The sequence below is a fragment of the Marmota marmota genome, unplaced genomic scaffold, assembly GCF_001458135.2.
Source record: "Marmota marmota marmota unplaced genomic scaffold, marMar, whole genome shotgun sequence".
Taxonomy (NCBI): domain Eukaryota; kingdom Metazoa; phylum Chordata; class Mammalia; order Rodentia; family Sciuridae; genus Marmota; species Marmota marmota.
In genome coordinates, this window is record NW_026000242.1 from 21,010,301 (window position 1) to 21,024,268 (window position 13,968).

Genomic DNA, 13,968 nt, shown 5'->3' on the forward strand with positions numbered 1-13,968 from the left:
ATCCATATAGTTAATTATAAATATGTGAGCGTATCTTTATTAGGCATCTTGATGCATCTGCTACATATTAGAATTTTTTCATGTTGAGAATTTTTGGCTAGAGAAGAATCCATGTACTTTCAGTTAACTTTCATCTGATCTAAAAATATTCTGATCCATTTGGCAGATTACTTCCCAATACATTCCAACTCTAATCCAGATTCTTAAGTTTCTCATACTGTTCATATTCAGACAAAAAGCTACATGGAAAAGTTATACTCCTTGTATACATACTATGCCAGAAAACACTCTATTGTCGTGTATATCTAAAAAGAACATATTTTAAATAAACTACATGGGTGTAAATACTACCAGAAAATAAACCTATTAGTAAGAAAGTATGGGTATTCTGCCTTCGTGCAAAGATTGCTCCCTTAAGTGCTGTGATGGTTCCATTACAAGTTTTCTAATTAATCTCTATACTGCTTTACAGAGTGGTTGCACCAATTTACAGTCCCACCAGCAATGTATGAGTATACCCTTTCCCCCACATCCTCGCCAACACTTATTATTGCTTATATTCTTTATAATTGTCATTCTGATTGGAGTGAGATAGAAACTCAGTGTAGTTTTGATTTGCATTTCTCTATTTGCTAGAGATGTTGAACATATTTTCATGATTGGGTTATTTGTTTTTTTGGTGTCTTTTGTATATCCTGGAGATTAGTGCTATATCTGAGGTGCATGTGGCAAAGATTTTTCTCCACTCTGGGGCTCTTTCTTCATAGTCTTGACTGATTCCTTTGCTGTGAAGAAGTTTTTTAGTTTTATACCATCCCATTTGTTGATTATTGATTTTACTTCTTTGCTTTAAGAATCTTGTTAAGGTAGTTGGTTTGTAGGCCAAAATTATGTAGATTTAGGCCTGCTTTTTCTTCCCTTAGGAACAGGGTCTCTGGTTTAATGCCTAGTTCCTTGATCCACTTTGACTTGAGTTTTGTGCAGGGTGAGAGATAGGGGTGAGGAGAAGAGGAAGCATAGAATGGGAGAATCCACATAGAGCAAGTATTTATGCTCCAATGCATCTATCAAAGGGTAGATTCATCATGTTAATAAACACACAAACAAATGGAGGCATAAATAAAAGGAAACTGAATTTCTTCTCTGAATGATACCAACATATGTAAGACATTGTGGGGTTATAAACTTAAAAATCATAAATAGCACATATCTCATATGAATTCTTCAACCCATGCTATAATATTATAATATATAAATAATAAATATGGACCCAAATCCCCATTTTCTTCATAAGAAATTGGGATTCTGTTAGGTTAAGTGATTTACCCAAAATAACAGCCCAAAATAAATAAGAAGGAAGACTCAAACCCTCACTGTATATTCCCAGGTTTTTCCATTGTGGCTGCCATCTCTCCAGAAGTACAAAGATGATTAAAGAGATGCATGTTGTGTGAGAATCAAAAAGTTAGGGTTAACCTTCTAATATTAAGAATCAAATAGACCACAATACAATAATACTGAGTGACTTCAACACACTCTCACCACTAGGTAGATCATCCAGATATCATATAAGTAAAGATTTTTCAAAATTAAAAATATTATTAATGAAATGGACCTAACAGACATCTATAGAATAATTCATCCATCAATGGCTAAATTCACTTTCTTCTCAGTAGTACATGGAACATTTTCTAAAATAAATCATATTTTAGATCACAAAGCAAATCTTAGCAAGTACAAAAAGTAGAGACAGTATCTTGCATTCTACAAGGTCAAAATAGAATGAAATTAGAAATCAATGATAAGATAAAATATAGAAACTACTGTAAAATATGGAGATTAAATAATACACTTTTAAATAATGAATGGGTAGCAGAAGTAGTCAGGGGAGAAGTAAAAGAAAACACTCAGAGGTAAAGGAGAATAGTGATACAACCTATCAAAGTCTCTGAAACAGTACGAGGGCAGTTCTAAGAGGAAAGTTCATAGCATTGAGCCCATATATTAAAAGAATAGAGGGCTGGGTTTGTGGCTCAGTAACAGAGCACTTGCCTTGCAAATGTGAGGCACTGGGTTCAATCCTCAGCATCACATAAAAATAAATAAACAACAAAAAAGATATTGTGCCCATGTATAACTAAATAAAAAAATTTTAAAAAGAATAGAAAGATACCAAGTAAGTAATCTAACATTACATCTCAAGGCCCTAGAAAAAGAAGGAAAAAACCAACACCAAAATCAATAGAATACAGAAAATAATTAAAATCAGAGCCAAAATCAATAAAATTGGGATAAAAAAATAATACAAAAGATCAATGAAACAGTTGGGAAGGAAGAACAGTGGAATAAATCTGGCCTAACTTTCCCATGTGCATATGTGAATATACCACACTGAATCTCACTATTATGTATATCCAAAAGATGCTATTTTAAAAAATGAAAGTATAAATAAATAGCAGAAATATCAGTAGAGTAGAGGGAAGGGAATGGGGGAGGGAAGAGGGGAGGGAAAGAGGAAGTACTGGGGACTGAATTAGAACAAATTATGTCCCATGCTTTTATAATTATGTCAACACAAATTCTGATGTTGTGTATATATAGAAAGCCAATAAAAAAATTAAGGGTTGAAAAAGAAATACATATCATTTCATGAATATTTGCATATAATATTTTCATTGGTTCCTGGTTTAAGGATTGTGATAAGCTGAACTTATCAAAATGTTGGAAATTTTTTTTTTTTTTTTTCAGTAGACATATTTATTATATATGTTTTTTGCTCCACAGATTGAATTATGAAATAAAATCACATGTAAAGTATAATTTCTTTTTTTACTGATTTTCTCACTAATTCTGATTTTATTAAATGCCTATTCAACATACAAAATAAAATTGAAATGCCCAACAACCTTTCCTGCAAAGGTGAACTACTTGGCAATTTAGTGTCCTATAAACACAGAGGGCAATGCCTTAAGTTGAAGTTACTTACAATAAAATGTTGGAAATTGATTTTATATGCAATGTTTTTCTTTGCCTCTTCAGTTTTAAATCTAAACTTAGCTCTGAATCAAATTGCTAATCAGCTGGTTGAGTGACTTCCTTTTGATTGGTTCTTATATGGAGTATGACTCGGTTATAGAGATATTTGGATCATTTTTTTTTCTCCAGGACATTCAAACTAATCTAGGGTGGATGTTTTAATCCTCATTGCTCTGAATGTGCAACTCAGCAGGATGTAAAGGTCTTAAAAACAAGTCAGGAATTTTAATTGCAGTTCTCTGTGGCTTGTGGGCCTGTGAACAGAGAGGTCACTACAGGCATTATGACTTCCTTGTCAGGTTTACAATAATTAATTGTTGATTTATGAAAAATGTTCTTGCCGACTCCTTAATTGTTCAGAATTTTACTGGTTTTATGGAACTTAGGGTTGGATTGAGTGGGGAATAAGTGAAAAAATATCTCTTTTCTTGGTGAGTTTTGACTGGAAGACTTTTTTTAATATACCAAAGCAATTTTGTGACATATCTGGATTTGGATTTCATTTGTGTTGAACTCTTTAAAAATAAAAGAGTTTCAGATCAAATTTAACTTAAAGAAGGTAATTAGATTCCCAAAAATCGAACAATGATTTTATATACTGGAAAATGAATTTGTTTTTTATTCAAGTTTATAAATATCATTTTCTGCTTTTCTCCTTTGCAAAAAAAAAAAAAATTGAGACACAGTTTAATTTATACCCTTCTTTTCTATGTTTTCCAAAAAAGATATTTTTAATTGCATATTATATACCATACCATGATTGAAGTATTTTGGTTTTCTAGTATTTTAAGTTTCATAGTTAGCTTATTAATTTTTATAGATAATGAGATTGTTATGAAAAGTACAAGTGACTTTTGAGCCTATCTTCTCATATACAAATAAAGAAATTAAAATTGAGAAGTTAAGAGATGAGATAAAAGTCCATAGCTAGTTGTCATAGACCCAAATATGTCTTCTTTATATTCTACCACAAGGTGGATTAAATGAAAAACTTTAACAATGGCCCTGAAATGTTTATGTCCTATTACTTTACTTTGCCAGTATTGGTATATGGCAGTTGAAGAGAAAAAAATTGGTTACTGAAACTTATAGCAAAAAAAATTTTTTTCCATAGATTTTAAACATTTTATTTAAATTAAACCCCAACTATGCATTTCTCATCCACGTTTTTATGTACAACTAAGCCATATCTCTTGGTATGTGCCCATTGATTGGCTTAAATATTATCATTTTTATTATTTTGCATAAACTACACTAATGTACATCACTTACTCTTACCAGTGTCAATTTCTTTAGTTTAATTATTAGAGATTTCAGCATGCTTGTTAAGTAATCTGAGTGATGAATCTTTTTAGATTTTTACCATTTCCCTTTTCCAATTATAACATTATAAAATTATAACATTGCTTAGCCTCACACATATTCAGGCAAATCTTTCTTTCAGTCTCTCTCCCTTCTTCCCTCCTTGACCCTTCTCTCTCCTCTCTCTCTCTCTCTCTCTCTCCTTCTGTGTCTGTTTCTTGTCTCTTTCTTTTTTATTAACCGGCTGGACTTCATGGAGTCTTCAAAATCTTCAACTGGTTCTTAGAAACAACAGCTCTCTTTGTTTCCCTGCTCCTATTTCATCTATTTACATACTAGTTAATCAAATTACAGAATAACAATAATAAATGTGACTGGCATAAACAGGCTTGGTAAACATTACTCCACTGTGGGAGCACTGATGCTGGAGGTCTTGGAGACTGAGTCCTCAGCTTGAGTGGGAATAGCCCGCTGTTTGGAGAGGGAATGGAGGGTCTATTAAGAGAGCTTTTGCTTAGCATTGTAATGACAGTGCCCAACTAATGCTTTAAAATAGCTTTAAAAATGTTTCTGATGGTAAAAATGTCTTGTTTTTAAAAAAGATTAAAGAAGAAAAACAACTATCATTTGATATAGGTTCATCCAGTCTTTGTGGTCATGTATTTTTTATTTATAAACTTGTGATCATTTTGGACAAATAGTTTACTCTTTGTACATTTTAATGCCCATTGCCCCATGAGTATTTCCCACATTTAAAATTCTTTCAAAATGTACATTATTCATGGTTTCACAGGAGAGTATCTTATGAATTCACTAAAATTATTTACCTTCTTGCCTGTTACTGTATGCTTTATTATTTCTAAGACTTTTCTCTACTTCTAAAGGAGAAGTAGTGTGCAATAGTGAATGCAAATATGAACTTTGTAGTCAGCACCTACTAATTATAGAACATGACACATAGTAAGCAACTCCAAGTATTGGGAATAAATGCCCGGCAGTGCAAATCTTCCTCCTCCTCCTTATAAAGAAATTTCTCTCTCTGTGTTTATGTTTTTCCCAACCATATACTTTAAGTAGTGATTAAATTTGCATTATTATCATAAATATATTTGATAGAAAATAAAATTGTCAGATTGACGAAACTGAGTCTTGCCATCAAGGAACATATTTTAATTTTCCATCATTTAGGTTTGGGTTTACCCCACCCCCCTATGAAGTTCTGTGGTCTCTTTGATATAAACAATGTATATTTCTTCTTCAGTTTACTTCTGTGTATTTATGATTTTGTGATTATTATAAAGAAGAACTTTCTTTACTGTTACTTTCTGATCTGCTAAATTGTAAACTGTTGCAACTCTGTTCTTAGTTTTAAGAGTTTCTTAATTGGTTGGTTTTTAAAAGTTTAATATGATTGTTTATTTCAATCAAATAAAAAGTGGACTAATACAAAGTGTTAAGCATTGGAAAAAGGAAGGTCCAATAGGAAAATTCAGTGGACACCCTGCCTAGACGGATTCCATTTGCCCAGAAATATGCAAGGTGGGAACCTCTCCCAATCCCCTCAGTTTCTAAGCCACATTGTACCTGATTGCTGATAGATCATAACACTGAATCTCAACATTACCACATCATTGATGAGTCTGTTCTCTCTCTCTCAATTGGAGTGTGCCATGTATTTATCCTGGTGGGGGTCCTGGCAGGAGAGACTATATCTGTTATAAGTGACAGGGAATACTTTAGCCTGAAATAAAAGCCGTATACACATAAATGAAAGTAATATACATATACTTCCATTAAAAATGTCTATTTAAGTTAAAATGGTGATCTTAATATTGCTTTCATTTACTTGTGGAATTTCAGAGAATAGAAAGATCAGAAGTCATGCCAAAGAAGTTCAGGCATGGAAGAGCATAGATACATGGGAAGAAGAGAATGAAACTGGGTTGGTTATTGGCCAGATTTATGTGTATATAGGATAAAAAGAAAATCGTAGGCAGAAATTAATTACAGATTTCTAAGTGGGAAAAAAAGGAAAGTTTGCTAGTTTCATAAGTGAGATTGGCTTTCTTTCACTTTTCCTACTTCAGGTCTGAGGCATACAAGTTACAAAATCCCAATTACTACTCTGTTTGTTCTGGTTTTCCCAAACCTTTGAGAATCTTCCCTCTAACTTCTCCTCAAGTCATTCAATCTGAGCATGCTATTTATTCTTCACGGGGTCACTGCATAGTGTACTATTTGATAATAAAAATGGGTTTATGAAGCAAACCTTCATAATGGGATCCTGGTAGTGGTGCTCATATCTTTAAGGAGCTCAGAGAAAATCTTCCTACCTGGGGTTAATACTGGTCTTGGGATATCATGCTCACTTCATTGTCATTGGTGGGGCATGGGATGGAAGGCAAGGCATGGGTGCCAAATAACTGTAGCATTTAGTCACTAAGTCAAAAATTGTGATGGTGATGATTGTGGGGTTAGTTACTGGTGCTCTCATATCTTAGAAAATAGTTTCTTGAATGCTCTTTATATTACTCAATTTGAGTGTGTCATGTATTTATCCTGGTGGAGGTCCTGGCCAGGAGAGACTATATCTGTTATAAGTGACAGGGAATATATGATGATCTTTAAAACTGTTCAAATGAGAGCTGTCTTAGTTTCAGATACTATAGCAAAGTACCATAGGCCAGGTGGCTTATAAACAGCAGAAATATGTTACTTATAGTCTTGGAGGCTGGAAGTCCAAGATCATGGTGTCAGTCTACTTGAAGATGAAGGCCCTTTTCCAGATTGCAGACTGGTGTCTTATCATTGTGTCTTTATATGGTTTAAAATGTAGATGAGAGCTCTCTGGGATACCTTTTATAAGAGCACTACTCCCACTCATGAGAGCTCAACCTGCATGACATAATTACCTCCCCAGGCTCCCCCACCATGCCACTATATTGGACATTAGGATTTTAGCTTATGAGTTTGTGGAAGTCAGGGGGCAGGGAGGGAACAAACTTTCAGTTCATTGCAAAATTTTCAAATAATTTTTCAAATATATTTTCAAATAATTTTCTTTAATTTTGCTTTTTAATCTAACAAACAAAGATGGAAAAATAAAAATTCTGTATAAAGTAGTAAATAATGTCCATGATTAAATCCCATAATAATTTTTTGAGACTGATTTGATCCTTGCATCTTAAAAAGAACAATATTAACTTTTCAAATATGTAAGAAAGATATATATTATGTCATACTATTTCAATTTTTAATAATTTTTCATTATTCAAATGTAAACATAGTAGTATCAAATAGTAAACAAAATATTTTTGAACAATTTCCTTTAGATATAATATTCAAATTCTTCATTGTTGTTGCATAGTCTTAGAGACTACCCTTAATTGTACTAATAGCACTGAATAGCACTAATATGTAAAGGTTTCAATTAATATATTTGGTGACTAAATATGATCAAAGAATAAAGCAATAAATTTTTAAGATACTTAGTGCTACTTCTTCAAACTTGGCTATCCACCTACACTGCTAAATGTTGCTGGCATTCCATATAATTTTCTTTTATAAAGGAATTAGATAAAGAATTTCTCTATGGAAGAATTGTTAAGAGTTTCAAGCATCTTATTTTTGATAATTTTTGTCTATGTATTTGCAGTAATTTTGAAAATAACACTACCTCAATAAGTTCTTTATTCCTTGAAGAAAACCAACATATGTGAGGAGTAAAGTTTTATTATTACAAAAATATATTTATCTTATTGAAATAAAAATTTAACTGATCGCAACTCATTTTCTGTTGCTTTTTGTCAACTTTTACCAAATGATTAATTCTTCTCAAAATATTGTCACCATTGTTCAGTGGTATAGAAAAGACATTTTATTTATATTTTTGCATCATTGCCCCCACTACTTCTCTTAAAGCTGATATGATGACTTTTCTACAAAATCATATTCTTTACTACCTTTCACAACCATTTGAGCTATTATGCAGTGTAAGACTTCACACATCCATGACACCTAATCACTAAAGCCAATAATGCGCCTTTCCAAACTTTGTGGTGTGCAAAAACACCATACACATATCCAAAATGTCCCCCTTGGAAGCAGCATCATGCCCTTCAATCACTGGCAATAGTAACATTATTACAACATTTTCAAAGTATTGAGAAAGATGGATTTGGGGTTATTGAAATAAAATGTTCTACTGATTGCAAATTTAAACATTTTGATAGAAAAAAGGTTTCAAAGATTTATTGCCATCTTATAGTAATAATAATTAGTAGTTGTAATCTACCTCCTAATTGTTGAACAAAGCACCTTTACATATCTCCCTGAGAAGGAATTTTTAGTCTATAATTTTTCCAAAGACTACTGCTCACTACCTTAAAAAGCAATCAATTGTTGTAGACTTTACTTTTAGAAAGTACTTTCATTGAGTGAATACAAGTCTTTCTGTATTGTTCAAGTACAGAGCATAGGAAACTAGTTAATCTACAGTGCTTTCTGGCTACATTCTTTTGCCTGCTTGGCTTATTCCATTGACCTGATTTAGGTTTTTATTCATGTTCCAGAGAGTCAGACAAATAAATAGTTTTATTCAAACAGCATCTTTCAAGCTATTTCTTGTACATCTACTTCTTGTGACTCCCCCACATGTGAAACCACAGAACTTTCTTCCAGTTGAATATTATTCAGTGCTACTTTTACTAGGACACCAGTACAAAACAAGAGCCTGCATTTCAAGCTGTTCTTTATTCTCTCACCTCCTAAATATCCCATTTATCCACCCTCCCTCTTCGGCCCTCATCCCTCACTCATCCACAGGCATGATTTCACCAGCCAACTGCACACTGATGTTCCCTGAGTGAATGTATCCTGATTAGATTGCTCTCTTTTGCTCAAGGTCTGTTTATCTATGGTTCACCTGGAAATGAGGGATTCATACTCAAAACCTAGTTATTTTTTACCTTGAAATTTTTCACTATCCATTCAGTCTCCCAGGCCCAAACCCTTCAAATTGTATGGATCTTTTCAAACTCACAATCTACATCCTCTGTATTAGTAAATCCTAATGAAAATTGATTGTTGCTCTGCTTTCTCCAACATGAACTGCAGTGCCTTGGTAGCCTTAGAAAATGAGAGCTATTGTTTTCCAGGAACTATGCTAGACTTCTCACATATATTTTTGTTTAGTTCTCACAAAACACTGAAGGAAAGTTATATTATTCTTATGTTATCTATGAAGAAACTAAAGTACAAATAAGTAAAATAATTCTTCAAAAGTCACAGAGCTGGCAATAGATGGAGCCAGGATTGGAAGCCAGTTCACCATTTAACAATATTCTCTATTTTCAATTTTATCCTCAATTCTCAACGTGAGAATTGTTGAAAGTACTTCCTAGTTTCTCTGCCTCCACCTGTTTTTCTCCTAATCTCACTTCTACTTTGCTGCCAAAATAATCTTTCTCAAACACAAATCTGATTGTATGACTCCCATACTTAAAATCCTCCAGTGTCTCTGTCTCCCTTGTATTCTAAGATAAAAACCAGACTCCTTGGCTTAGCACACAAGATAATTCATGAGGTGACCTCAGTCTGTGACCTGAGTCTGCTTCTCTAGCTTCATCATCTGTCATTTCACCAACGACAAACACACTTCATTCCAGTCACAGAAACAACCTGTAATTCTCCAGATACATCTGTTTAGTACCTCAGTGCTTTCTGAATTGCTTTTGGTCCATCTGGGTCACCTTCTTCACTCTCTGCCAGGCCGATTTTTTTCAAGAGTTGCTTGTGTCACTTTCTCTAAGAAGTCTTCCCTGATCATTCTTTTATGTAGATAATTTCATTTTCTCCCCTGAAACCCTGTGCTTGTTTCCATTTTTAGGAAGAACATGATTTCATTTGCATTCCTCAAAAGCAGATCTCTGAAAGATGGTTTCAAGTATAAATACAGTAGTTTGTTAAGGATGTGCAGGGTACACAGAGAGGAGTGGGGAAGTGACACAGGGAAGAGAAATGAGACATGTTTAACAGCAGGGAATCAGTGGGTTCTACATCCTGCAGGAAAACTTAGAAAATGGCACTATTTATGCTGGTATACTATATTATACTTTATTGTTGCCCTTTATTTTCCTGTCTACCTCCCCAACTAGAACAAAAGCAAGTACCTTGTAGTCACTTCTACGTTCCCAGCACTTAAGACAGAAACTGCCACATGATACATTCCAGGTGACTGGGTAGAAGAATGACTAATGAGAGTCTTGTCAGATTCAAATAAATTCAGAAGTCCCTGGGTCAGAGAGAGAGAGGAACTTGCAACCTTTCCATGGAGGTTAGGATGGGGCCCATCTCTGACATCTGAAGATGTTTCCTATTGGTTCAGCTACTGGATTTCCTTCTTATTTTGGAGATTCAGTGAAATTACATTCCCAAATAGCAATGTTATTTATTCATTTACTTCATTCCCACAAATATTTATCAGGCACAATGAAGGGAGCTAGCATGAACTCCTTCAAAAATTTGTGTCCATTGAGAAGAGGTCTTGTTTGTGGATATTTGTGGAATACCTGAAATTCTGTGTAAAATATTTGTGTGTTTGCACTTTTAAAATGCCATTTCTTTCACATATTATTTCAGAAGAAGATGTTAAATGGAAATAAATATTGCTTTGAAAATAACAATGCCTCAATGCAAAAATAAATAAATAAATAGAAAGAAAGAAAATAAACATATTACAGAAGAAAAAAAAAGAAGAAAATAACAATGCCTCACAGCCACTTTACAGTTTTACAAACTCTTCCATGATCACAACTAGATTTGGTTGTTGTGATAATCCTGTGAGATAGAAAGAGTAGGTATTGTGTCTCTACATATGAGGAAAGTGAAGTTCAGGGAATGTAAATCCCTTGTCCAAGGTTATTTGTATAGGAATTATTGGTCTTGATCCTAAAATTTTCAGAGACTATTTTATTTCCTTTATACAAAAAGTCTTTAATAATCAACTAACATTAACTCATAAGTAGGTACATTCATGACTGTAGAATGAACACATTTATTATGTAAGTATTATTGGAAATATTCTCCAACCATTTAAAAACTGCAATTCAGTTCATATTGTGAATCCTACTGTGACATGAATTTTAACTGCTGAGGCACAGAACAGAATCCAAAGCTCTTTGTGTGTTCAGAAAAAAAGCTCTTTATTATCTATCTCCTGCCTACTTTTCTGACTCACTTCCAGTTATTTTCTCTCCAAACACACTAGACTTTAAACACACTAGACACTTTCTCAAACACAGGGCACAATTTCATTTTGTTGTGCTTTTGTTCTTCCTCTTGTCATAGGAGAGAATAACTTTCTTCATTTACGTGGCTTAATGAATGAACCCACTGATGGACTCAGGTGTCACCTTTTTTTCAGTAACTTCCCTTGACTGACCTCAGCAGAACAAATCTCTCTGCTAAATTCTCACACCTTGTGGGAATGTGTCATAGCCCTTATCACATTGTCTCATGGTCATTTTGGTGTTTCACTTCCTTGTTACATACAATTCCTTGAGGGCAAAGATGATGTCTTCTTCATCTTTGTATTCTTAGTACTTAGCCTTATCCCTGGCAGGCTCCACTGCTCCAATGATGTCTGTCAAATTAACTGATGATAAAGGGTACCACTTACAAACAGCACTGCACATCAGCTGTTAACTTGCTTGAACTTTCTTGGTTATCTCTTATTTAATCTTGTTTCTTGACAGATTGTTTTTGCTTTATATTTGGAAAACTGCTCAGCCCTGAGTTTATATTTTTATAAATAAGTGCAATTTAGTTTATTATTGTTCTTTTTTGTTAGATGATCAAAACTTAGAACATAAATTAATTTAGTTATTTTTATGACTTTGCTTAAAACTTATATATTTATTACCTCACAGCTATTTTTGAGAATAAATTCCATTATCTTTAGGAAAGGTTTTATTAATATTAATTCTTTGTATTTCATACATGTCTATCATAATAATTCACAATCCCTTTTCATGTATCTTTCCCATCTGAGTGAACATAAAGAATAGAAGTTTACTATGTAATGTTTTGAACAACCAACAATAAAAATTAAAGAAAAAAAAAAGAATGGAAGTTTCACTCTCCATGATTTTTAGTTGTTGAATTTTTTGAAACTAGATCAATTCACCTGTTTTTCTAATATTTTTTCTGTTCTATGTTTCAAATTTTAATGTGTTTTATATCAGTTCTCTTTTTTTCTTTGAGATTTCAAAATGTATTCCTCATTATTAGCCAGAATTAATAGTTGAAAAACCATTCAGACCAACAAAATGATAGAAATGCTGGTCCAAAACTTACTCAGATGAGCTAAATATAGTAGCAGATGATTTTTTTTTTGTACCTGGGATTGAACCCAGGGATACTTGACCACTGAACCACATCGCCAGCCCTTTTTAAGATACATTTTAAAATTTATTTATTTATTCTGATTTATTATAAATGAGAGAAGAATGCATTTCAATTCATAGTACACATATAGAACACAAGTTTTCATGTCTCTGGTTGTTCACAAAGTAGAGTCACACCATTTGTGTCTTCATATATGTACTTAGGGTAATAATTTCCATCTCATTCCACCCTCTTTCATACCCCCATACTCCCTCCCTTCCCTTTCCTCCCCTTTGCCCTATCTAAAGTTCCTCCATTTCTCCCATGCTCCCCCACCACCCCCATTATGGATAAGCATCCACATATCAGATAAAACATTTGGCTTTTGGTTTTGGGGGGTTGGCTTTCTTTGCTTAGCATGATATTCTCCAAATCCATCCATTTACCTGAAAATGCCATGATTTAATTCTCTTTTAATGCTGAGTAATATTCCATTGTGAATAGATACCATAGTTTCTTTATTTATTCAATTACTGAAGGGCATCTAGGTTGGTTCCACAATTTAGCTATTGTGAATTGTACTGCTATAAACATTGATGTAACTTTGTCACTGTAGTGTCCTGTTTTTAAATCCTTTGGGTTTTGACTGAGGAGTGGGATAGCTGGGACAAATGGTGGTTCTACTCCAAGTTTTCTCAGGAATCTCCATACTGCTTTTTTTATAGGTTGCACCAATTTGCAACCAATGTATAAGCGTGCCTTTCCCCCCTCATCCTCGCCAACACTGTAATAGATGCCATTCTGACTGGAGTGAGATGAAATCTTAGAGTAGTTTTGATTTGAATTTCTCTAATTGCTAGAGATGTTGAGCTTTTTTTCGTATATTTGCTGATGGGTTGTATATCACCTTCTGAGAACTGTCTGTTCAGCTCCTTGGCCCACTTATTGATTGGGTTATTTGTTTTTTGGGTGTTAAGTTTTCTGAGTTTTTATATATCCTAGAGATTAGTGCTCTATCTGGTGTACAAGTGGTAAAACTTTGCTCCCAAGCTGTAGGCTTTCTATTCACCTCATTGATTGTTCCTTTTGCTGAGAAGAAGCTTTTGAGTTTGAATTCATCCCATTTATTGACTCTTGATTTTATTTCTTGCACTATAGGAGTTTTGTTTATGAAGTCAGGACCTAATCCAATATGATGAAGATTAGGGCCTACTTTATCTTCTATTAGGCATAGGGTCTCTGATC

At 33.6% G+C, this 13,968-nt stretch overlaps 1 long non-coding RNA gene across 1 annotated transcript; it reads right to left on the reverse strand.

Moving 5' to 3' along the window:
- Positions 1-524: 524 nt before the first annotated feature.
- LOC125613935 lies at positions 525-13,741 on the reverse strand. Its single transcript, XR_007344530.1, has 2 exons — positions 13,509-13,741; positions 525-561 (listed from the first exon to the last, which is right to left on the reverse strand). It is a non-coding gene; the product is annotated as an uncharacterized LOC125613935 (long non-coding RNA).
- Positions 13,742-13,968: the final 227 nt, after the last annotated feature.